Source organism: Sciurus carolinensis, chromosome 12 (genome assembly GCF_902686445.1).
Source record: "Sciurus carolinensis chromosome 12, mSciCar1.2, whole genome shotgun sequence".
In the NCBI taxonomy this organism is placed as follows: domain Eukaryota; kingdom Metazoa; phylum Chordata; class Mammalia; order Rodentia; family Sciuridae; genus Sciurus; species Sciurus carolinensis.
The window spans coordinates 34,928,043-34,955,204 of NC_062224.1; the positions used below are offsets into that span (position 1 = coordinate 34,928,043).

General features: G+C 37.1%; 3 pseudogenes; 1 reads left to right on the forward strand and 2 right to left on the reverse strand.

Moving 5' to 3' along the window:
* Positions 1–3,495: 3,495 nt before the first annotated feature.
* LOC124962087 (casein kinase I-like) lies at positions 3,496–4,928 on the reverse strand (annotated as a pseudogene).
* Positions 4,929–14,081: 9,153 nt separating this feature from the next.
* Positions 14,082–15,208, reverse strand: LOC124961993 (casein kinase I-like; annotated as a pseudogene).
* Positions 15,209–17,382: 2,174 nt separating this feature from the next.
* On the forward strand, positions 17,383–18,740 carry LOC124961219 (succinate dehydrogenase [ubiquinone] cytochrome b small subunit, mitochondrial-like; annotated as a pseudogene).
* The last annotated feature ends 8,422 nt before the right edge of the window (positions 18,741–27,162 follow it).

Here is a 27,162-nt window from a genome sequence, read left to right on the forward strand (position 1 = left end):
CCATTTGGCTCTGGGGCAAGGACTATTTCTATGGAGTTCACTGAAAGTAAACAGGAAACTAACCCTTCTATTAGAAACCTCAGGAACACTGCTGTCTCCGGCAGCTCACACATTCCCAACTAAAATGCAATTTTAACTGCTAACCTAGGCACCTGACTTGTACCTTCCTAGACCCTGTTTACACCTTTCAGACTCCATGAAGAATGTTAATTAAGGTAGTCATGAATGCATGCTGGCTGCTGGGACTCTCAATCCCCCTTACATGATTAGACTGTACAGGAATAAGTGCTGGTCCAGTTACAAGTAGAGGATACTTGGTGGAATCCTGCCTGCTTGGTTTGGTCCACTCAGGCTGCAATGCCTAGGATCCCTTGAGAGCTCCTGGGGACTAAACTTAGGGATGCTTAACTACTGAACTAAACCCCAAGTCTTCTTGAGACAGGGTCTAAGTTGCCCAGGTTGACTGGGAACTTGTGATCCTCCTGGTTCAGCCTCCCAAGTAGCTGTGGTTACAGACATGCACCACAGCACCTGGCTGATAACTCCTAATGTGTTTTTATGAACAGATGTTCAGTTAGCTTTAAGGGGAAATAGCTGCATCAATCCCAAAGAAAATGATCCTCTGGCATCATAGCTGTGAGTAAAATGGAAAAAGTTTAAAAACTATAGATCAAGTGGACTTGGATAGTGTGAGAGATGGGGAAGAAGTGACTGTTATTTAAGGATCTGACTGAGGCATAAAGCCAAACTATAGAACAGGTAGGACTGGAACTGATGATCAAATTGTTTCTTGGTTATGCAGTTTTTGTTTTGGCTTGTTTTTCTTAGGGAATAATAGAATCTCTCAGGTGTGGGACCACCTTGGAGTGTCATAGCCTTGGAAGTATCACCATTACCCTGCAAGCTAAAGGGATCTGGGGTTCTTTAGAAACCAAATATCTAAGAGATTTGTGGGGGTCATAGGGTGAGAACAGTGCACTAGGAAGGACCCCCCACCCCCACCCCCCACCACCAACTGCTCAGGTTCAACCCTTCAAGAGCTAGCCTATAAAAAATCTTAAGACATAAAAAAGCTACAGACCCAGTTGTAAGGCAGCCTGCCCTACAGTCAAGCTGTTTTGTGGAAGCGGAGTCTGGGAGGCACTTTGTGGGATACAGTGTGCCCAGATCTCCAGGCTTTGCCACTATTTCCCCTGCCCTCCCTTGAGAGGTAAGGCATTCCTATACAGGGGTGAAGAAGTTAAATTTTCTGTACAGGAAGTTAGAGTTACTCAAATGCCAAATGAGAAACTAAATTTTAGTGATGGGCTTTAACCACTAGGTAATGGCAAGGAAGTACACCCCAATATTCAAAATCTTTGTGGGGAAATGGTATGACTGCCTCACCCTGACACTCTGTATTGAATATAATATCATTTCTTTTAGAGAAATGGGAGATTACAATCTTTACATAAGTCAAGCACATTTGAAGCCAGTGAAATGTTACTAGCCAAGATCCAATGAAAGAGGTGAAGCCCAATAACCGATTCATGTGAATGCTACTATCTCTACTCCACATGAGGTACATAAAGGGACTTGTCAGGAAATCCCAACTACCAGAAAGTATCCCTAAAACTTCCAGTCCAAAAGACAGCCCCTACACCTCAAGCCAGAGGTGAAGATTTCTGTGGTTTGCACCACAAACCACCAGACTAAGTCATCAGCCATTGTTCTGCATGGTTAGCTCTTTACTCCTAGATACAAGACCACTTTCCCTGATGTAAATTATACTTTCTCTTCTGTCACATCTGGAATGAGAAATCATTATTTGGAAAAGTCACTAAAAGTGAATGAACTCTAACATGAGAAGATTAACTCCACACATTAATTTTTCAACCAGAGGATGAGGAACCTAGATGCTTGTTGGTTATATGTCATGTGACTGGACCATGGTGGGAAGTGGAGGGTGTACTGGGGAATACCAGCTTAGATGCATGGTCATCTTATCTGGAAGGAGTCTACAACCCATTGAGAATATAATTTCAGACATTTCATTTCAGGCCCCCTTTCCCTGGAATTTACCAGCACCAAACAATCTTACCCTCTTATTCACTGTAGCCCCATGTGCTGAGTTCTAAGCCTGTTGTTGTGGACCTGCTCAAAGAAGAACTTCATGGGCTTGGTTTCTGATAAGGCAGTCCAGACCAAATACTACAACGCAGTCATTGGGGCACACATGGCACACTGCCATTTGCTTTTCCTGGCCTATGATGACACATCCTGAGGCTTCTCTGGCATTCGTAAGACAGGTTCATTGTCCTCTTTTTGTCCACTAGTGGCAATATGGTGGTGATTGTTTAATCACTAATCCTGTCCCCAAGTCACCAAAAAGTCACATGGCTATAGTAGGAAGTCCCTGGCAGTGGAGGAAACAGACATTTTAGATATTTTTTTTTTTTTTGTTAAGCATCTCCTTCTCTGGGATGAGCTGTCTCCTGGTCACAGTCTGACTCAGCTGCTCATTCCATGAGGAGAGCTAGGATTTCAAACTGCAGTCTGATTCAGTAAAGAAGCTTTGGTAGTGACATTCTTCAGCAGTTGAGAAGATGAATAAAATTCAAGTATGTTTTCTTGCCAACCTGAGTATTCACTCAGAATGTCATAGAATTTGGCTTCTCTTCTGGGTGCTGCAGATCAAACTCTTTCCATTGAGAATGTCCTCTGGACCCACATTCTCTCTGAATGGCTTGGCTGGGTTCATCCCCCTAAAAACAGAAAAATGTTAAAACCCCCAATATAACCAGACACAATATGCATCTGCCACATTTTTTTGTTCAAAAAAAAATTAAAAGTGCAATAATGTCAGTTTTCTTTCCTTTGCTCAGAACAATTTGCATGTCCTTCTGCTGCCTGGAGAAAGGAATTTGCTTGTCAAAAAAGCTAAGAACACCAACATAGAGGGACAGTAGATTGCAGATTTCTTACAGCTTGTGTCCTACAGTGTAACTTCATAGGAGGGAGAGAGGAAGAAACCTGAACCCTAGGGCCAGCTGGGTTGTAGGTTGCCCAGAAGGAAAGGAAGCCATACTACCAAACGCACCTGGGATGTGGAGAAGATTCTTCTCAGCCCAAGTTGCCATCTTCCTGCTACCATCTTGACCACACTCCCAGTCTCCTGAGCTCTTATTACAGACAAAGCATTTACCTCACTAGCTTTTATGCTGGAGAGAGTTGAGGGTGGGACAAGAACCTGAGTAAAGTAGAAGGGGAGGGAAGAGAATAGTAGTTCTTGAGTTTTTGTGAATGATACCTTCACTGTAAACAATGGGAAGGAGAGTCAACCAGGTAGCCCCAAGGGCAAGCAGTGGAGGAGAAGCAGCTCTGGGACCTGCTCACAGCCTCAGGCAGGAGGGGACAGCAACTGACCCACTGGTCCCTGGCTGCCCACACTGGCTTCTTCCAGGGGCATCTGCTTTCTTATTTTTGGTATGGATCTCCACCCTCTCCTACAGGGGAGTCCCTTTCAATGAGAAATGGCAGGAGCTGCAGGTGCAATCGAGTCAGAGTCCCCAAGGCCTGAGGACTCCTAGGAGGCACTGGTCACTTATGGCACTGAGCAGTCTTTTTCCTTTTCCTCTTAAAGAAACAGAAGCACTTAGCTTCCTCCACTACCTCCACCTTGGTATGAGCTGTAATTGGTGCATTGGAGTGTGCTCCATTCAGCTCTCCATTGGTTGAGCTAACCACCTGCACTGATCCCCCATGGTGGTCTGCAGCCAAGTGAGACGTCAGGTATGAGGTATTGGTCTGCTGACTGGGTTGGATTTCCCATTCTCCTCGGTGCTCTGACGATGCAGTCTGATTCCGAAGAGGCTGCTGTTGTGATGGCCAATCCCTGTGTGTGTGGCTCTCTCGAGTTATTGCAGATGCACCAGTATCTACATGAACAGACCCTACTGGAGTAGAAATAGGCCTCCTGACACAATCATAGGCATAGTAAAAGATGTAGCCTTTCCTTTCAAAGAGGTCTGTGAAAAGGGTCCATAAATACTCATAATCAGGTTTTTCAAAGAAATCTAATCGCCTGACATATTGAAGGTAGGTTGCCATCTCCTCTGGAGTTTCAATGGGAGTATTCCTTTTGGTGTCACAGATTTTTTGATCTCTCTCTTAATGTATCAGCCTTGAGTCCTTGCCAGGGTAGGCTGCCTTGAAGGAAATACATGAACATATGGCCTAGGGCTTTCAAATCATCTTGACAGATTTGCTCTTTTCCAAGATACGTGTTGATAGACATATATCTTGCAGTTCCAGTTAAACTTTTGTGCTCCCTATAAGGTATGTGTTTTTTGGTTTCAGGGTCAATGTATTCCCTGGCCAGTCCAAATTCTATAATGTATATAACATGCTCTTTTTTTTTTGCCTTGTCAGCCAATCAGAAAGTTCTCTGGCTTGACATCTCAGTAAATGAGATTCTTTGAGTGCACATATTCCATTTGAGACAGCAACTGGATGGCTATCATTAACACTGTCTTCAAAGTAAATGTCTGGTCACAGAGGTCAAACAAATCCTCCAAGCTAGATTCAAGAAGCTCCAGAACCAAGGCATTGTATTTCCCACATGGTCCAAAGTAGTACACTTGTGGGAGATCTTCACCTGCACTGCCGAGCTGTTTGTAAAACCTGTACTCTAAATGAAGTTGTGGAGCATGTGATTTTATTGGTTCCAGCTTGATTGCTACATTTTCATTGGTGTAGAGATTTTTACCTAATCTGAGCTCTCCAAAGTTCCCACACTCTATCTTCTTGCCAACACTGATGTTGGGTCCTACCATAAGAACCCCAGAGGATGTTGAGGAGTCAGATGGTCAAGAGCAGTGTGCACTCCTTTGTGCCATGGGTTTAGTTTTCTGTTGTCTTTCATCTTTTTCCCTACTAGGATGGTCCATAATCCTACATGACAAAGTCTCTGTATAACGAGTAGCCTCAGTGTGTATACCTCTCTTCAATATAAAAGTATGTCCAAATAAACCATAGTCAGAGAAATATAAGAAGTTCTTTTGGCACCATATTTATGTTTCTAATGTATCTCCAGTAGATAAAAAACCATTGATTAGTTCCTATAGGACATGTAGTCTGTAGGTCTCAAGCATAGGAGGACATTTTGTAACCCATTCAGCCCCATTGAGTCAAAAATGTACTGGCCTCAACTGTCCTCCTGGAATGGGCATGCTCTGGGGCTCAAATCGGGCGGGCGCAGTTCCCTCCCAGAGGCACTGAGGGCTTCACTACCCACCCGCAGCAGTAGTTTCTCTTTCCCAAGAGCAGAACTGCAGTTTTGTTGTTCAGTTTCCAGTTGTGTTTTTGAAGCAAACAGCTACAGTTGGTTTGAAGCAATTGCTAGTGACAATTTTTACTGGATGTGAAGCTCACAAAGTGATCTTTCTGCTGATTTTATGTAATTGGCTCCAGGTCAACATCACACTCACAACACTTCTCAAGGTAGGAAGCAAGCAAAACTCTGCTAACTATACATATGTACTGGTCAGATGGCCCCAGATAGGAAAGAGACACAGATGTGTTCAATGCTATAACAAGCATCAATAGGGCAGTTGAATATTGTTCATAGTGGCATTTGGTCTACATGAAATGATTACTTTATGGGTGGTATGGATGTGGTATAGATATATTTTAGGATGGATTAACCAAAATTATTAATTATTTTTATATCATTCAGTATTTTTGTAAAAGCAAATTTGACTAACAATCACTGCTGAATTTGTATTATTATAAAATCATAATTTTAGTTGTATACCAAATTTACTCAGTGTTGGGTTAAGAGATGAAAGTCTTAGTGTAAATTCCAGTAGACTAAATAATGATTTGTTTTGTATTCCAACAGGCCATTTTATCTTCATTCTGAAGAGTAGCACAGCTTATCCCAAGTTGCTAAACCCCAGAGCTCAACTTTCAGCCAGACAGTATTTGGATGCACATTTATTTCTGGTAAATATCAAAACCAATGTTCAATTACCTTCACAATAGTAATCTGGCCTAGTGTTTGTAGAAATATTCCTGAACATATTAGGTGTTCTGGTTTTACTTTTAAGAATTGCTATTGCACTAAGTTCACATGATTTTAATTTAACTTAGGAGCATGTCATGAGTTTTCTATTTTTTCATATGACAAGAACATTTTTCCTCCATGAGTGGATTATAATTTAAATAAGACTTTTCCTCTCTTCTCTTGAAAAGGGCTCCCAGGGTTTTGAGAGCCATGAAGCATGCACCTCAACACAGAAGCAAACAGGCAGCAAGAATAACTGCAGGAAACAAAGGTGTCCTTTATGACAACCAATTATTAATTGACTGTTGACCAAGTGGGAGGGTTCAAAGGTTAAATATTTAGGGGATCTCATAAATTATGCCTGCTTCTTGTGTTTTCTCTTTTTCAGGTTTTATAACTATGGCATGTCAGTGGGAGCAACAGAGCTGCAGTTGTATACAGAAAGCCCTGGTGACTTAACAGTACTCTGGAAAGTTTTATACAACCAGAGCAACTAGTGGTCAGAGATGAACATCCAGCTGGGGTGCCTGACCCAGCCCTTCTACTTGACACTGAATAAAGTCAATCTTGGCATTTACGATGAAATCTCAGCTATTGATGACATTGGATTTGAAAACCGTACCCTTCCTCTGCCTGCTGAGAGCTGCAAGGAACCAGATCACTTCTGATGTCCCCACACCAAGGCTTGCATAAAAAAAGCTTCAGTTATGTGATCTGGTGGATGACTGTGGTGACTATGCTGTGAAGTTGAATGTGGTAAGATTTTGGCATTACTCTGTTTTATTGTTTTTGACCCTCTGACTTTGATCAAGAATGGTGATCTTGACTACCTCATTATTTTCTTTTCTAACAAATCAATTCATTGCCATAGGCATACTTGTTAATGAATATCTGATATTATATTATTCTTAATTAATCAGGGATAGTATCATTTATTAAGGAGACTTATTAACTAGATCCTAGGGAGACAATGGAAGAACTCAATTTTGCAGAATCTGCCTTTATGGGGACTACAATCTAACTGAAGAGTTGAATATTCTAAAACTTAATAAATATAAAACATCAATTCTTCCAGGAGCTGTGAAGAGGAGTGCTGGGACTTTATATAATAATGGCATTTGCTTTATCTGAGATTCCAAAAATAAAAAGTCAAAGTATATATCAAAAAGCCCTGATGTGTGACTGCAAGACAAATGAAAGACAGCTGGTGTAGCTCCAGTGAGGGAAGTGGGCAAGAGGGAGCAATAGAGGGATAGAGGTATGTGGGCAGCTAGATTGGCAGATAATTGCAGTCCATGATCAGGAAATCTGCTTTATTTGAAAGTTTTTTTTAAGGGGGATTTTAAAAATTCCAAATTTGGCGTGTTTTAAAATGTTCCTGTGAGTATGATTAATAATTAGAGCAGAGTGAATTCTGGTGATCTAGCAAGGAACACTTGCAGTAGCTTTTAGGAGAGGGGATGGCAGTGAATTGTGTTGACAGTGAGGAAATGAGATATGAGACTTAGGACAAATATTTAGGAGGGATACTTCAATATTTTGGACACTTATTCTTTTGGCTCTAGGTATCAGAAAGTGAGGTGTCAAAAATCAGTTGTGGGTCTCTGGTTTAAATTGTAAAGTTTTTATTATCTGATGATTATGCAGGACTTGCCATTTAATGTACCTTGCTTCAGTAATGCCCTTCTGAAAATGATCAGAAGCTAATAATATTTTATTTGTTTTTCAAAAATAGGTCAGAAAAGTATACATCTTTTCTTGGACTCAGATTCCTTGTCAAGAAATAGCAACAATTTTTCATTTGAAACTAAGTGTTCATTAAATTTGGAAGGTGATTATAAACCAAGGTAGAATCATAGGATGCTTGGTACCCTTATAGGAAACATTACATTAAGAAATTTCCTTGTAAACTATTGTAGAGAGCTTTCCATATATGCAAACTTTGAGATACATAATATCAAAGGCATATTGAAGTCAGGCATATTAAAGTCAGAATTTCTATGCATCTCATGAAATATAAACAACTGATATTTGAGTGAATGGCATTAACATTGATGATTTTGACAATGGCCACTATAAGAAGTATAACTTCCCCTAGGTCTAATTTATTTTTGCATATTTGGAAAGCCTTTTTTCATCTTTTTTTCCCATTCTCTATGTCCTAAATGTTGATCTGCTGCTAAAAATAAGTATTTTATCTTCAAACCTCCCAATATATTACTATGGAAGTACAAACATAACATCAAATTGCTTCTTGTGATGATGTATTGGGGAAAGGAAATAATGCCATCAAGAGAATGGCGGCTTCTCACAGCTTTGCAAGGTGGCATGTGATTTTTTACATATTGTGCACTGGATGTCCTGAAACCCAGGCTGTATCTCCTGAAATATGTTTAGAGATGTGGTTTCACATTGAAGGGTAGAGCTACACATATTCCCTCTGAAATGAAGATTGAGTGTGTAGTCAGTTTGAAGACAGATAATGTAAAATGTCTGTTGGCTTTAGTGACAGTTTTATGTCAAGAACTAAGCAACTTGACATTCTCCTTCTGCTCCACAGAAAAAGACAGGCAAGTGGAGAGCACATTGCATGTCCCCAGTTCACATCACAGCTGGGCTTGATTAGTCACAAGTGAGGAAATATCAAATGAAAGCTCATCTCCCATTTGACATTTACCTACTTGGTTCCCTTCATTAGGTCTAAGCACCTGCTCTGCAGTTTATGACAGATGATTTGTTCTCACCTGGCTGCTATTATTCACACACACTTTTATTTATTGTTCCAGGGTGTTTGTTAACCTTTGGCACTAAGTACCATTATGAAGATGAAGTGTTAAAGGACAGTGGACATTTATTTTTTTAAAAATATTAACTTATGTAAATGAAGTTAAAATGTGGAACTACCTGTGAATTTTAAATCAATTCCGAATAACCCAAATACTATCAAATGTACATTTTATCCCATTTATTCTAAAGCAAATACTTGATGTCAACAAAATCCTCATGCCTTGAAAAATGAGCATGTTCCTGTATTGCTGTAGAAATTGAGGTAAGCACATTTAATTGGACTAGTCAATTCCTTTAATATCAAAATTGTTCTAGTGACTGAAGGAAGTTAGAAATTTAAATAGCACAGGCCAGTGGAGCTACAGGTCAGCGAGAGGAAGGGCAACCACTAATGAGATACAGCAGAGAGTAACAAGGCAGAGGTTGGAACATCAGGTGCAAAGGGAGACAGGGTCAGAGTTCAGGATGCATAGAAAGATACTTCCTGCAAAGAGGAGAGATGCATTTTAATTTGGGGAGCATATTAAAGTTTAGTTTGAAGGAAGAGTTATTAAAGGAATTTTGAATAAAGAAAAAAGTGATACTACTGCTACTGAAGGATTGTTATTCTGGCACTGACATTTAGGGATACTTGGAGAGTGGGCAGGATATAGGTTTAGGCTGAGGTTTGGAAAACACCTACATAATAATTATCTTGAGTATTTGTTAAAAGTTTGAATTTGTAAGTTTCACTCCATAAACTAGTATTTGTACGGGGGCTTTATCATGAAGTAAGGAATTTTACCAAGAGCTCTTGGTGATTCTTAAATCTTGAGACTCATTGACGTATAATTGTTCTTAGCTTTATTAGGATCCCAAAGGGAGCATATAAAAAAATTCCTGATGCATGGCTTCACTACTCACAGCAACTAAATCAATATCTCTGGGCTTTGGTATTTGTTTGTTTCTAATGCTCCCTTCTGATTAGAATGTTCAGTTGATTTTGAAATGCACTGAACCAGAAATTTCTTACTGAAATTTCATCATTTCCATGATGGCATGATAATTTGCTTGGAGGGATGATAACAGAACTGGAAGAGGAAGGGGCACAAACAAATATTTTGAAAATATTGACCAAAGCAATGTCATCTTCAGTTCATGGAACATTGTGATTTGATATATCATCTGGCATTTTTTAACTTTCTCAAAACTAATGTTGCATTTTGAAATTAAAATGGCTTGCCTTTGCATGACAAAAATATCCATCAGTGTTCTTAATCATATTTAGTTTTGTTCTTAATTTACTCTTGCTGTTATTTAATGCCAATTTCAGCCCCCGAACTACAGTGTGACCTTGAGAATGAAATTTGTACCTGGGAAAAAGAGACAGAGGATGACTTTGAGTGGACCAGGAACCAGGGTCCAACTTCAACACTTAATACAGGGCCCATGAATGATAATACTTTGGGCACAGTGAAAGGACACTATCTTTTCATAGAATCTTCAGAGCCACGGGTTTTCCAAAACTAGGCTGTTTTACTGAGCCCCATCTTTAATGCCACTGACACAGAGGTCTGTACCTTACCCTTATACTACCACATGTTTGGAAAGCACATTCATAGGCTGGCAGTCTACCAGTGAATCTGGAGTAATTCAAGGGGACAGATACTGTGGCAGATTTTTGAGAATCAATACAACAGATGGATAAGAAACACCTCAACATTTCCAGCCAGCAGCCTTTTCAGGTATGGATAGTAGGTTTCATAAAGCATATTTGAATGTGTATTTGAGTCAGAATGTCTAAGCAATGTGGAACATCACTGTAGTCCTGAGATGAAAGCTAGTGGAATTTGGTCAGTTATTTTGACATGCACTTATCATTTAAATAAGGGTGTACCAAAACTGTTTAAGTTGCCTCTTCCTTAAGTACCCAAATAATGCATGATTAGAGCCTCTAAAGATGAGCACAAGGCATGAAATAGCTGCAGTTGCCTTCAATTTTTAAGTACTTGATCTACTGAAATGAAAAATCCATGGGAAAGAAATGAGTTTGACACAATCTCTGAGATTCTGCTAAAAGCACATACTTGTAAATCTATTATTTTGAATACTTTGACATTTTAACTATTTATAGGTAAGCAACTGAAATCCAGGCAGAGTGCATATGTGATTTTCAGAGTTTTGTAAAGGATGTGTGTATGTGTGTGTGTGTGTGTGTGTGTGTGTGTGTGTGTGTGTGAGAGAGACACATGTGAGATATATTTGAATATTTTAGCAATTCCCAAAAGTGGAAAAATTAGAGATCTTTTTTGCCATTTTTGGAGAAAGAAGCCCAGAAGGTTGTTTATGCTTGACCAAACAGCTTGGGAAGAGGAGAACTGGAACTAACACTGGAACTGACTGTTTCTAAATAATTATCTTTTCTTGCATTCCCAATATATCATATGACTTTAGCATGCAGGTGTTGAATAGATGCTATTTATCCCTTTAACAGGTACATCTATGCATATCATACAGGGAAAAATCTTCTTACTTATCCCTGGATACAATGCTTTTTTGTTTGCACATATTAAAATTCTTTCAGTTACCCAAATTTAAAGCACTGACTCTATCTAAAGGACTTAGTCTAATTAACAGTTTTGTAACCAAAAACTTAGATCCAGATTTCCTTTTAAGAATTTATAATATGCATAAGTATACTTTTTACATGATTTAATCATGAATTAGGAATGGTGATCTGTCTAGGGAGATATAAATGAGAATTAATCTGCATATGTAGAGTGGTATCTTTCTGCTTAGCCCCAGTACATGTAAGATGCATGTCATTGTGTGAAATAAAATGGAAGAGGTTTTTTTTTTCAACTTTGATTTAATACTGGCTCATCCACTTCAAATTAATTCTTACTCTCTAATCAGGTCACTTGTAATTTGGGCCATACTAGTATTTAGAGGATCAACTCTTCTTATGATATTTACTCAAGAATTGGTTTCCAGAAGAAAAGCAAATTTACAGTGAAGTAGTTTCATAGCCAGATAAACAAGCAACTAACAAAGGAATCCTGTGGTCATGAATAGAAACATAAAAATTGAATATGAAACCCACCAGGGATTGCACAAAGAGTGCACTGTTGACACTCTCCAAGAGTTCCTCTAGCCTTTTATTTTAAATAAAATTCAGGCCTGAAATGATGAAATTAGAGACTCTGCATGCTGTGTGACTGAATCATTCAAAGTAGTAAAAAGGGGTCCAATTTATGCAACAAGAGGTTTTTCCTCCATTAAGAAATGGATATTCTTTGTTTCCATTCTACTGAGAAAGAGCAGTGGTAATAACCAATGCTAATTAACTGTAGTATTGTTAGAGAATTTACCTAGCATTATGCCCAGCATTCAATGTTTACTTTAAAGAAAATTTAAATTTAAAGAATTAAATTTAAAAATTAAATTTAAAAATTTAAATTTAAAGAAAAATCCAAAGACTTTTCAGGATCACTCATTTAAAATGAGATAAATATGATAGGACTAGATGGTAGATGCTGTGTATAAGAATTGTTTTACTTTCTAATATCAGTTGAAATAATTCATCAAAACTCTTGTATTTGGCATGGTTATTAAAGGTTCAGCAAATCAGAATATATGAAGCTTCATTACAAACTTCTAACTAATTTTTATTTTGAGATTTATTGACGTGCAGTTGATATATAATAATCTATACCTATTAAAGTTTTGAAACCATCAAGATGGTTATATATTTTCATTATTTTGATTGCATTAGTTCTAGGAAAATGCAAATCAAAGATAATGGAAATAAGTTTCATCTTCAAAAAGTTTCTAATGCCCCTTATAATCCTTCCCTCTGGCCCCTCAATAACCACTGACCAGCTTTCTGCCACTATACATTAATTTATACATTCTAAAAATTTTTTTCAGACAAATGTACTTTTAATTTATCCTGACATGCTATAAATGAATAAATTACACTAAAGAATTATCATCAGTAAGTCTCCTTTCTCTTGGGTCAGAGAAAAACAGCACACAAATAAGACTGAAAGTGCACACACACAAGTAACCTATAGAAGCAGGTGGAGGCTAGAGATGTCAACAAGCACTTGAACTTCACATAGTCTGACTCTGTTCCAAGGTTTAGAGTCAAACACTTATAGCTATTTCAAAGAATTTTAAATAAAAACATCTTGTAGTCAAACCCTTTTACACTTTGATTCCGACTCAAAGTCAGTCTAGCTGTTAGTGGCAGCAGGAGTTACAATGCCAAGTTCTGGCAGCTGCAGTACTAGTTATTGTGTCTGCAAGTCATTAAAAACACAAAAAGTGAAAGAATGCCTTTCCCTTCAAACCAAAAGGGAAGGAAATTAAATTTAAAAAATTGAGAATTTATAACACTAAATCTTAATAGATTTGCAAAGGAATATCATGAAACAAATGGCTTAAAGTAGTCTATAAAAAACTTGGGGAGATTTTTATTTCATAGTGAGTCAGCAAGGCATTTTGTTGTTTAAAAAAAAAACTTGTTTCCTTACAGAAACTATTTTTAGTTTTTAATGAACTTTTAAACATAAAACCTCCCATTTCAAAATAAAAACAAAATCCCAGGTCATATAGATGTTTACAGTGAGTACATTTATCTAAGCAACATACATACATGCTCAGTTGTAAGATGTTAACCAAATTTCTGTGACAAATATGCTTTTTTTTTTAATATCAAGAACATTATACTTAATGCAGAGTCCTAAGGATAATCTAGTAGTCACTAAGTTTTTTCTTAAGTTTACAATTTAGACACTGTTATTTCTAGCACAGTACACAGGCAGAGTCTTTCATATGCTCAAACACTGGAATCTTTGGTTGCTACCATATCAGCTGGCTTGCAGACAAGAAGCCAACCATTTAAAGAATGTTTTAAGTGAACAACTTGCAAACCCCAGGGGTGGAAAAACTCTAAGAATGCACAATTGTGAGTATTTACAACCATCGCAACTGTGGCTGAAGACTGTTCATGCTGTTCTTCTGAAATGAGATCTCAAAGCAGTATAGTTCAAAATGAAAGGTTTTAACAAAAAAATGGCATATGCACAATTTCTCCACCAATTTGAGTGTCAATCACTTAGTTAACTTTTCCACTTTAAAAAAATGCAATAGAAAACTGGACACCATGTTTCACTATCTCAGTTAATATTCACAATTACATTGGCTACAACTCATGATACAGCATCAACAATGCTGCCCAGAGCCAGTTTATACTGAAATTAAGTTCTTTACACCAAGTGAATGGTTGTCCATAACCACTGGCTAGTGCACACATGAACTAAAATTTCTAGATTTGGGGAGAAACAAATGCTGCTCCAATCATCTGCTCTGCTTCTTCTATTCTTCAATTCATGCTTAGAAACCTTTCATGTTACTCTTGGTTTTGTCAATTTGCTTTCATGTGGGGGTTTGGGCCTGCTGACCCTGCTTACTGGAAGAGGCTGCCTGCTGTGCTGCTCTTTGCTTTAACATTGTCCAATCAAATGTGTAGTCATATTGATGGTTCAAGGTCCTGAAAAGGATGAAGAATAGCTGCCTCAGATACATGTAATCCAGGGCTTCCTCAAAGTGCAGCCCAGGAGGATAGTTTAAGTACATAGCAAATTCTGCAGGAAACCCCTTACATAAAACTTCAATAGGAGTGGACGTCTTCTTTTCCCTAATCTTTTCATATTTTGTTTCTTTGTTGCAGCCTTCAGTCCTTGCCACGGCAGGCTGGTTCTATTAAAATACATCAAAACATATCCTGATTCCATGTCATCTCGGTGACTTTGCTTAATACCAAGATGTGCACTAATGCTAGCATACCAAGTAGTGCCAGTGAGGTTCTTATCTTCTCTGTATGGTATGTGTTGACTTGTCCTGTTGTCTCTGTACTTTTTGGCCAAACCAAAATCAATAAGGAATAACTTATTACAGTGCCGCCCAGTACCCATTAGGAAGTTATCTGGCTTCATGTCTCTGTGTATAAAATTATTCGTGTGCACATACTCAATTTTACTGATCATCTGGTCAGCTAACATAAGGACAGCTTTCACTGTGAACCTTCTTGAACAGAAGTTGAAGAGGTCTTCTAGGCTGGGTCCCAGAAGGTCCATGAGCACATTGTAGTCTTTTTCCTGACATACCAATGTTCGTGGGGGATGCCAACCCCACCTTGGAGAATCTTGTAGAGTTTGCTCTAGTACAGCAACTGGGGGTGACTGGCCTTCTGAGATTTGCGCTTCACCGACACTTCCTCGCCATTGGCAATGTTAATCGCCAGGTAAATGTCCCTGAAGGAGCAAGGCCCGATCTTCCCTATTTCCCTCCTACAATGAATTTGGCCTTGGAGCTGCTGCTGTTCGCCATCCTGAGGGATGAAGATGGAGGTTGCGGTCAGGCCCCGACGCCTCTCAGGGGAGGACGGAGGCCTCGGGGGCTCGTCCACCTGGCAAGGCTGCGGAGGAGGGCGGCAGGAAAGGGACAGCTGAGGCCTTTCCCGGCACAGAGGGCCCAGAACCCGCCAAGGGAAACCCGATCACCGCCTCTGGGTCAGGTTTCTTTTAGCCAGGCCACAATTCGTGAGTGGTTTTCACGGTTACTGAGGCCAGGCCACCTGTTTCTGGGAGGCCGGCACCGCCTGACTTTCATGGCACGTCGCGGGCTGGAAAAGGGGCACGGGGAGGTAGGAGGGCGACACCGCTGCCACCACTGCGGCCGGCTCAGGCCCTGGCACCCCTGTCACTTCGCTGCCGCCGCCATCTTGTTACTCCCTCTAAAATTTTATTTAAAGGAAATTGCACAGTATGTACTCTTTTATGGTGTGATTTATTTCATTTGGCTCAGGTGTTCTGAGATTTATTGGTGCGACTATAGGTAGGAGTCATTCATTTGGATAAAGCACAGTTTATCCATTCACATATTGATTGATATCTAGACTATTTCTAGTTATGGATTATTTTGACTAAATCCACTATGAATAATTGTATATTCATCTTTATATGAACATCGACTGTTTTTTCCCTTGTCTAACAGGAGTATAATGGCTGGGTCATATGGTAGAAGTGAATGGAACTTTCAAGGGACTCCTGACTTGATTCTCAGAGTTTCCCATTTTTCATTCCTGTCAACAGTGTCAGGGTTCCAGTTCTTCCACCACCAAGCCAATGCATATTACTATCAGTCTTCTTAATTTTAGCTATTCTGAAGTGGATAATTGCAGCTCAGTGTGGATTGCAATTCCCTAGCATGGATTATGTTGAACACATTTTCATGTGTTTATATGCCTAACAAATGTCTACTTTGAAATGTCTGTTCAAGCTTTTCACCCAATTTTACAAAAGATTTTTTTTTAATTATTGAGCATTGACATTAAAAAAATATATTCTCTGTGGAAATCCTTTATCCAATATGTGAGAGGCAAATATTTTCTCCCAGTCTTCAGCTTTGTTTCCCTAGTACTTCGTGTAATGTCTGGGATTTAGAAGTTGAGTGACTGTTTAAATGTTTGCATTCATATTTTGTAATTAGAAAGTCATGATTATTATACTTGATTTTGATTTTTTTAACTTATGTTAACAATAGTTTTTAGTGATTTGAAACCATTTGGTGGATTTTGTTAGATAATGTAAACAATGACTGTTTAAAGGCAGAGGCTTTAGTCACTATGAATTTTTATTTCCCTTTCAACAGCAGGACAATTTATGGACTTCCTCTGTTTGGATTATTAGTATTTACATTTTATGTGAAATAAAGCTGTGTTTCACCTAAAATTTACTTGTGTCTATTATAACATTGAAGTCAGTGTCATTTTAGATTTTTATTAAAGTAGTCAAATTTTGGTTAGACCTTGAATATTTAAGACTATACTTTCTTCTATTCTTGTGAATAAGCTACTGTGCTCATATATATTTTAAAAATCTTCTTTGGACATATGAAGATTGTTGCAGTTTTTGTTTTTAGTTCTAAAGAGCTTCAAAATTCCTGTTCCACCAGCATTTTAAATTGATCTGAGCAAATGACATTACTATTTATGTGGTTAATTTCACAAGACATAGGAGTCTTTATTACCATCATTAATTGATACAAAACTCAGACTGTTTTCCGAGTGGAAGCTCAGACTTAGAATTAGAAAATATATGGGCAGAAAGAGATCATTTGATCTAAATTGTTCACTGTATTGCTAAGAAGTGTATTAATGTCTTATCAAGTATTTAGGATGAAGACTAGACTTCAGATTTCCTGTATCTCCATTTCAGTGATCATGACACTAATATCTTTGGTCCATATTACTCACATAATTAAGCAGAATTACATATTGAAAAATGTTACAATATTATCTTGAATATTTTGATCTTCAAATGCAATATATAACCCTTCAAACATTAATAATTCCAGTGATTCATTGAATGAATCATTTATTTTTAGTAAGGTCACCAGTTAGTAATCTAATATTTTGACTATTCCAAATGCTTCCTTGACAATCTGAAAAAATATGTGCCACAGAGAATGACTGGCTTATCCCAAAAGATAATTTTAGAACCATGAATCCGGTGAAATTGTATATTTTTTTCATATTTTCTTCAAGTATATTTTTCAGGACTTTTTTTTTATTTTTCTGGTACAGAAAAATATTATGACATAACTTTATGACAGAGAATAATGGCCTTTAGACATCTAAAGATCCAAGTGCTTTTTGGAGTATGTTTGGTTGTTGCAGGATGGCTCATTTGACTAATTATAATGTGCAATACTGATACTAATGATACATATACCATGCTGAATGATTAAACTGAACATTTATCTTAATGATATTATGTAGAAAACTGCAGGGACACCTTTTATATGTGGATATTATCGGTTATGTCAACATTTATCCTTTTCCAAGAGATGTTCTCTTAGGTAATTCTCTTTTCAGATGCTTTAGTCTTGGAAGTGTGGATCTGAGGGTATGACTGTGGCTGTACATGTGTGATTCCACATGCTGACATTTCAGGATGTATTCAGATGCATCAAGCAGGTAATCTAATAATTTCCAAGCACTACCACCAGAAGCCTGTAACTACTAGCAGTAGTTCTATTAGTCATAGAACTCAGAGTTTGGTCTACATTCTTGTACCTATTGTATTTAATAGTTTTTAATATTATAAAATGTACTCCTTATTAAAAAATATTTTTTAGCTCTGGGCAGACACTTATATTTTTATTTATTTATTTTTGTGTGGTGCTGAGGATCAAACCCAGTGTCTCACACATACTAGGAAAGTGCTCTACTTCTGAGTCATAACTCCAGCCCCATAAAATGCACTCTTTAAAATTTACTTTTAACCCTTGGACAACTCATTACTCTATCTATGTTGGTGATAAATAATGTGTTCAGTAAGGCCTATTTTCATATTTAAAAGGTATTTAGTGGTCAAAAGTCAGATGGGATTCTCTTGATGCTGGGTGTCCTCTGTAGTGCTCACGGAGGGTGAGCTGTGTTTCTCTAAATCCCAGTGGTCAGAACTTTTCATGTCTCAGCAGTTCTCCAGGACCAACCCACCCCAGGATGGAGTGGAACACAACACATTCACCTGTCACCAAACCACCATTCTGTTTCCAAGGCTATATCTCTTCACTGGACGAGTGAGAGGGTTGTCAGTGTTTTGCTCCTGGGCCTGCTTCCAGCTGCATATTTTAATCCTTGCTCTACAAAGGACTACTCCTTGATTGAAGTGTTCACTTTCCATAGTCACTGGGGCGTTGGACAAGTTGTTACTATGTTCATGGGGATGAATTGCAGAAAGATGCCAAGGCAGGCCTTTTGGGACTCTCAGCTTTAGCCTTTGCTTGTCTTTGTTATTTCAACTATCATGTTGTGGGCATCTGCAAAGCTGCTGCCATGCTGTGGAAGCTTTGACCTTAGGACTATACTTAACATGACACCAAAGCACAAGAAATAAAAGCAGGAATCAATAATTGGGATAGATTCAAACTAAAAAGCTTTTTCTCAGCAAAGGAATCTATCAACAATGTGAAGAGAGTGCCTACAGAGTGGGAGAAAATCTTTACCACACATACTTCAGATAGAGTACTAATCTCCAGAATCTATAAAGAACTCAAAATCTTCACACCAAGAATATAAATAACCCAATCAATAAATGAGCTAAGGAAATGAGCAGACACTTCACAGAAGATCTACAGGCAATCAACAGATATATGAAAAAATGTTCAACATCTCTAGTAATAAGAGAAATGCAAATCAAAACTACCCTAATATTCCATCTCACACAATTAGAATGCTTATTATCAAGAATACAAGCAACAATAGATGTTGGCAAGGATGTGGGGAAAAAGGTACACTCATACATTGCTCGTGGGGTTGCAAATTAGTGTAGCCATCTGGAAAGCAGTATGAACATTCCTTAGAAAACGTGGAATGGAACCACCATTTGACCCAGTTATCCCACTCCTTGACCTATACCCAAAGGACTTAAAGTCAGCATATTACAGTGATCCTTCCTCATCAATGTTCATAGCTGCTCAATTCTCAATAGCTAGATTGCGGAACCAATTTAGATGCCCTTCAATTGATGAATGGATAAAGATACTGTGTTATATATACACAATGGAATACTACTCATCCATAAAGAATAAAATTATGGCATTTGCAGGTAAATTAATGTAGTTGGAGAATATTCTGCTAAGTGAGATAAGCCAATCCCCAAAACCCAAAGGATCAATGATCTCTCTGGTAGGATGAATTTTATAGATAAAAAAGAGAGGTGGGGAAGAGATGGGAGAAAGGGAAGATAACTGAATGAGACAAGCATCATTACCCCATGTACATGTATGATTACACAAATGGTGCAACTCTACCTCGTGTACAAGCAGAGAAACAACAGTTGTACCCATTTGTGCACAATGAATCAAACTACATTAATTAATTTAAAAAAAGAGAGGAGAGAAGAAAGTAATATTTAAATTATTGTTAATGAAATTTTTTAAATTGCCAATTGGTTGGTGAAAATTTAAGAAAAATGCTAAGTGCAAACATGAATGTTTTATTTCTAGTGTTTTTGGCACTTCTCGTCTGTGGCCTACTTTGAAATTTGATGTATTCATCTCCCCTCACTCTCTCCCTTGTCACTGGTGTCATATACACCTGTCATTTGGGTCACTTCTGCTGATGGATACTGCCAAATTCTTTTTCCCATCTCTCTGGCTACATTGGGAAAATGGAGTGAGAAATGCAGAAGTAACCTTTGTGATGGCCACGTCTGAGTTTTTTGATTTTGCCAGGAGGCAGGAGGCTATCCAGCTATGGGAAAACATTGAATCCCAACTGCAGGCTTATTTGCCATTTAGGAGTTGGCATGCATTTGCTGGATATGCAAAAGTTGCCCAACTAGACTCCCCTCTGCAGGGAAATATTTAAATATAGTTCTGTGAAACGTGATATTAAGACAGTTGCCTTAGATAATCAGGACTCAAATAATTTGTTAAAAACTGAATGTTTAGATTCTATACCAGATATGAATCTTCATATGCAGACACTGTAGTTAGGCAAATAAAAAAGCAGGAGTTTATTGCTCTCTGGTGCCCTCTTCACTATCTGGGGATAACCTCTGAAATACCTCCTCCTGTTTTAATTGTGTGAAACATTTTAGACTTGCCTTCTTTCTGCAGGTTTTTGCTCTAAAGTACTATAATATATTGAACCAAATAGTTTTGCTTGCTTATATTTATAACATATGATTTTGACTTTTATCTTCAATGGAAAATTGATGTGTCACATAGCATTCACTAAGAAAATGGTACTGGGCCTCTTTGTAATTCTTTGTCAGATGATTGCTGTGTCTTGATTTATGCCCTCAAGCTTTATCTCATTCAGCAGAAAATAGTGTGTCACTCTCTGAGAGAGCAAAGTGATCTATAGCCATTTATGCTCTGAGGACAGCCTCCTTCCAGAATTCTTTATGGAACATATCTATACACGATAGATTAGGAATAAAATGCATTCTTCTTTGTTAAAGTGTTGGATTGGTGATTTGGTTCATATTCAAAATTTTAAATTAACATTTTTAGCAAAAATATTTATTAAAAGATAAAAGTATTAGCAATTATTATTCTAGTACCTTCCAGGATTTCCAGATCTAAAAAGAAACTTAATAATCTGATTATAAAAATTGTCTGTCCTATATCAGGACCTTCACTTGGAACCAATATAGGGACAATTTTCTAAAACTGTTTTCATTGTCAACTTTTGCAAAACTGAAATAGGCTTGTAATCTTTTGAAAACTAGCTTATGTAGCTCAATGCTAAAAGCACTCCTATATTCAATTCTCAGTATAAAAAAAGGAAAAAGGAAAGAAAAAGAAAACTAGGTTTCATAGAATTGAATTCATGGTACTATCTTCTAAGCAATATTTAGAACCCTAAAATATATTCCAGCTTGCTTTATTATGTTCTCAGTAGTGTTAAAAAGACAATATTTCATTTTTATGAAATATCGAACTTGTAAATTTAAATTTAAATTTGCTCGGCCTACTTTGTACTTGCATTCAAGATGTACTTTACATTTTATGGTACAAAGTCTTTGCCATCCAGAGGAAAAAACAATAATAATAATAATAAAAGAAATGGTAATGGTAATGTTACTGTGAAATTGTTGAGGATGTTTAGTGTTCCCTGAACTAGTCTCTAGCAGTGGTGAGAGTAGAGAAGAAAGATGAAGAAAATTTTAGAGAATAGAAAAAAAGTAGAATCGAGTCTGCAAGTTTGAATAACTCTAAACTTCTGATCTATTGGAAAAACTGTGATGTACATATAAACCTCTGTTTATGCTGCATATCTGACAAAATACTTTTCCCTCACTATTATATGTTAATTATCTGTACAGGAATTCCATTTCCATACTGGTATAGTTTGAACATCCCCTGCAAGACTCAAGTTGAAATTCCATGCCATGATGATATTAAAGTCAGAACCTTTAAGGGGAAGAACCTCATTAAGAGGTGATGGGGTCCCTAAGGCTTTAGAGATCCACACTTACAAAGGGATTAATTTCTTTTCAAAGGAGTGGCAAGTTATATTGAGGGTGACTTTGTGTAAAAGCACTTGCACATAGGATAGTACACAAAGCTACTCATGATTACCCAACCAATGTAATTCTACATCATGTTTGACTAGAAGAACGAGAGGTTATAATCCATTTATGTATAATATATCAAAATACATTCTACCATCATGTATAGCTAATTAGAACAAATAAAGTATTTGCACATTCATGTGTACTTTCTCTCACAAGCACTCACACACTTGTTCTCTCACTCTGCAGAGGATCTTGTCATGTCACAATGCAGCAGGAAACAAGGTTGTGCAGATGCAGAAACATCAATCTTTGACTTTCTGTCCCTTATACAGTGAAAAATAAATCTCTGCTCTTTATACATCACCCAGTCTGCGGTATTGTGTTACATTGACAGAAAGAGAGTATGACGCATGTTGTCCAAATGTGACCTCTAACACATTTGAGATGGTAATGGAGATGTGTTAGGCTATTTAAAATGAGTACAATTCTAGAAAATTGGGGATGTGTGCTATTGTGTATAAGCACATTCTTATCACCTGTAGTCTACTTATGTACTTTTATATCACTAAATTTACAGTTCCATTCATATACTTATATGATGCTATAACAATCATTTGTATTACTGTTACTATGACTACAGAATATTAATGATTATCCTTTTAGCTGCAGTATTTCTGTAATTGTTTCATTCTGTGCAGATCCATCATTGACTCACAATGCCCATGGATTTTTTGTTAAAATTATAACACAGTTTAAGGGAATTATAATCCACTGAGAAGCATTGAAAAACCCAGAGAAAAAATAGTCACTGTCCTAAGATAAGAATTTATTTTTCCTTATCAGTGTTGGCATTTTTGACCCCCATGATACTAGTGTTTCTTCTTTGTTGCTCTCCCCTGCCTTTCTGATCTTTTGCTTGATCCCATTTAAAGATTTATACCTGGCCTCTCAACTTCTCCCTCTCTCTGCTGCCACTGATGATGACAGAGTTCCTTAACACCTGGTATTATCCCTAATCACATAACTATTAATTACAGAAGTGATGTTCTAAATGGGTGTCATTCTTTTAAGTAAACCTTATGCAATTCAGAACAATAGAACAAATTAGTAGTATTCTTTGCAAATTGCAATATCATATTACATTTTATTTTACATTTTGAATAGCTCAGATTAACTGTATTTTAGACATTATTACTGTATTTTTGGTATGATGTGTTTAACATTTTAAGTCTTATAGTGTGAATTTAGGCTATTGAACAGGTTGTATTATGTGCTTTGGGTTAAAATTACCTTAAATTCAAATCCTAGCTCTGTCATTTATTAGCTGAACAGCCTGGGGAAAGTTATTTATCTTCCCTGAGCTGCCAATTTTTCATCTATAATTAAATATAACAATAGTGCCTACCTTGTAGAGTTTTTATGAAGGTTATATGTGTTAATGCATACAAAATACTTTGCAAATATTCACTATATAATAATACAAATGTTATCAATAAAGCATTAATGATAAATATGTGATGATAAATATAGTGTAATAAGTATTATTTGGTTGAAAAATAAAAATTGAAGTTTGTCACTGAAGTAGAATAAAACATGCATGATCTCTGCCCCTTTTCTAAATGGTCAAGGAGATAGAAGTTATTTTCTGTATTCAAGCATACATCTTGTGAACAAACAAAACCACTTCTTCCTTCTTTGTAGCCTCTGTGTGCTGACTGTTCTTTCTCTTACCATGGAGGAAGAGTTTTAAAGGATAGGTGTGAGTATAATATGAGCAATGAACCCTTGGGACAGTGACTGGACACCAGAGAACAAGAGCATAAAAGAGAATTAAGACTTATTTTGTGTCAGATGAAGCAGCGGTGACCCTGCTTGAATATTTTCCTCAGACAAAACTGGGGCAAAGACTATTTTGCTGAGCTGTCAAAGCATGATTCAGAAACATTTTGATATACAATTCTGATTTTCAGAAGATGCAACATATTAATTTGTCAGAAATAAATATTTGATATTTTGTATGTAAAAAATTAGACTCGATGAGTTTGAAAAAGTTGGTCCTGAGCAATTTCATCAGTTAGGAAGAAATATTCTCTGTCAGTTCCATATGAAGTTATGGTTGTGCATCAATATGTTGTTTTCTTTTTTCTTTTGACACTGACAGACATTAAGAACCCTGTTATGCAAGTGTGTATAATGAGAAAGGCTGTCACCTGATTGAGTGAAATTATCATGAAAAATTTTAGCATAATGCGAGTATGAATACAAGGAAGAAAATTCAATTTGCACAGCCAGTCTAGATAATACAATCAACCTCACAAACTAAAGATCCAGAAAGTTCTTCCTCAAATGCAATGGATGAATAAAGATTTTTCCATAGAAAGGGAACTTTCATAAATACTAGTTAGTTGTACTAGCTGTCACCTCTTCACAAACTAAGAAAACAAACAAGATAAACTGGGAAAATTAAAGGCAGTGTAATCAAATTTTTCTTTCATCAAAAATGTTCTCAACATTCACTATATTATGAAATTAAATAGAAATAAAAATCCCTTAAATATTAAGGTATAATTTGGGTTGTAAGGAAGTTCCAAGATAAAACACTAAATTTATCTCTAGATTTCAGTAATTGAAATTATTCATTATAGCCAGGTGCAGTGGTGCATGCCTGTAATCCCAGCTGCTTGGGAGGCTGAGGCAGGAGGATGGCAAGTTCAAAGCCAGTCTCAACCACTTATTGAGGCCCTAAGCAAATCAGCAAGACCCTGTCTCTACATAAAATATAAAAAGAACTGTGACTCAATGGTAAAGCACCCCAGGGTTCATCTCTGGTTAAAAAAAAAGAAAAAGAAAGAAAAAGAAAGAAAGAAAGAAAGGAAGGAAGGAAGGAAGGAAGGAAGGAAGGAAGGAAGAAAGAAAGAAAGAAAGAAAGAAAGAAAGAAAGAAAGAAAGAAAGAAAGAAAGAAAGAAAAAATTATCCAAAAGTTTTCTAAGCAATTGAAAGAATGCTTAATTACTCTACTAAAGTATCTGTAAAATTTATGGATATCCCTGTGTGGCATTCTTGTAATTTGTGGTCCAGTAAAATTGTATTGTCTCTTTTGCTTGTTAGCCTTATCCTAATCGTGAATTTGGATGAACTAGAATTTTTCCCCATAAACTGGATTATAGTGTGCATGTTATGTTGATAATCAAAATGCCCTGAAATGCCACTTTTGGGAATCAGTGATTTAGGTAACTGACAACTATTTTCTACATGTAAGTGATATTAAATAATTTTAAAATCAGAATTTTATTTCAAGGAAGTAAATTTAAAAAAAATTTTGGTTGTTGTTGTAGATGAACAGAATGCCTTTATTTGTTTATTTTTATGTGGTGATAAGGATCAGATCCAGTGCCTCACACATGTTAGGCAAGCATTCTGCCACTGAGCTACAGCTCCAGTCCCTGCCCCAACAAGAAGTAAAATTTTAACATTGAACACCAATTAGACAAGAATATGACAAGATGTACTTTAAAGATTCATTTCAAATGGCATACCATAACATTCTAAAGAACAAAATGGTATTAAAATTTTTGTTTCAGAAACAATTATTATTTTAACTACAATGATATTTTAAAATCTGAATTAGAAATACATTTATTTTGGGAGAACATTTAGTATATAGGTCATGCTCAATTATGTTAGAAATTTTGTATAACTGCACAAGTATTAAGTGACTGAAAATATAGAAATGTGATATGTATAGATGCTGCATATTAACAATATTGGTGTTAAACATTTAGTGTATGTTTTTTAAATTCTAACAAATGAGATAATTATTCCACATAGCGATTGACACTTGATACACAGTCAAAGATTGAAGGGAAGGATGTAAATGCAAACACAGGTAAATTCAGATGTGAAAAAAGAAAGAACATAGTGAAACTATTTAGACAGGTAGATATTAAGTTGGAATCCAGGCACAAGTTTATGCAAGGAAGTCTGAGATATAGAATTGTAAAAGTAGGAGGAAGCAGGATTTGTCTAGTTAAGATGGTAGTGTGCAAAACTATTAGCATATTTTGCACTAATTCTTTTTTTTATACATTTTACACAAATGGGGTACAACTTTCATTTCTCTGATTGTACATGAAATAGAGTCATGCCATTTGTGTAATCATATATGTACTTAGGGTAATGATGTTTGTCTCATTCTATTCTCTTTCCTTCCCTCCACACCCTCCTTATCACTCACTTCCCTCTACACAGTCCATCCTTCCTCCATTCTTCCCTTACCTCCTCCCCACTCCCCATTGTGTATCATCATCCACTTATTAGAAAATTCATTTGGCCTTTGTTTTTTGGGGATTGGTTTATTGCACTTAGCATAATATTCTCCAACTTCATCCATTTACCTGCAAATGCCATAATTTTGGTCTTCTTTATTGCTGAATAATATTCCATTCTACATATATACCACAGTTTCTTTATGCACTTATACATTGCTGGTGGGGTTGCAAATTGGTGCAGCCACTCTGGGCAGTAATGTGAAAATTCCTTAGAAAAGAGAATGGAACCACCGTTTGACTCAGCTATCTCACTACTTGGCCTATACCTAAAGGACTTAAAATCAGCATTTACAGTGACACAGGCACATCAAGGTTTACAACATCTCAATTCTCAATAGATAGACTGTGGAGCCAACCTAGATGACCTTCAATAGATGAATGCACTAATTCTTTATTTGATCATTGTAAACCATGTTTTTTCTACCTACAGTACTTATGTGCTTAAATCCTGCTAGTCACTGTGGTAGAGGCTGTGTGTTTCTCAGTGACCCTCTTGAATCTTGTCCTTGGAGTCTGGTAGGAGACACCAGCATTTAAACTCACAGTAGTTACATAATTAAAAATCAAGATGAGTTTGTCAAGGAGCAGGTTCAGCTTGAGTGGTCAAAGAGGACTTCCCTGAGGAAGTTAACATGTAAACAATCTTCTGATGAGATTTATCAGTGCATCATAATTCTGGGTAGTTATTATGGAATTTTGGACTAGAGAAATGCTAGCTATTCTTAGGGCTTATTTACTTAAATTGTCTGGTGCTGGGGATTGGACCCAGAGTCTCACGCATGCTGGGCAAGTACTCTGTCACTGAGCTACATCCCCAGTCCTCTTTCTTTGTTTAAAGACATGGTTTTGACAAGTTGACCAGGTTGGCTTTGAACTTGCAATCCTCTTCCTTCAGATTCTGCCACTCTAAAGTTAAGA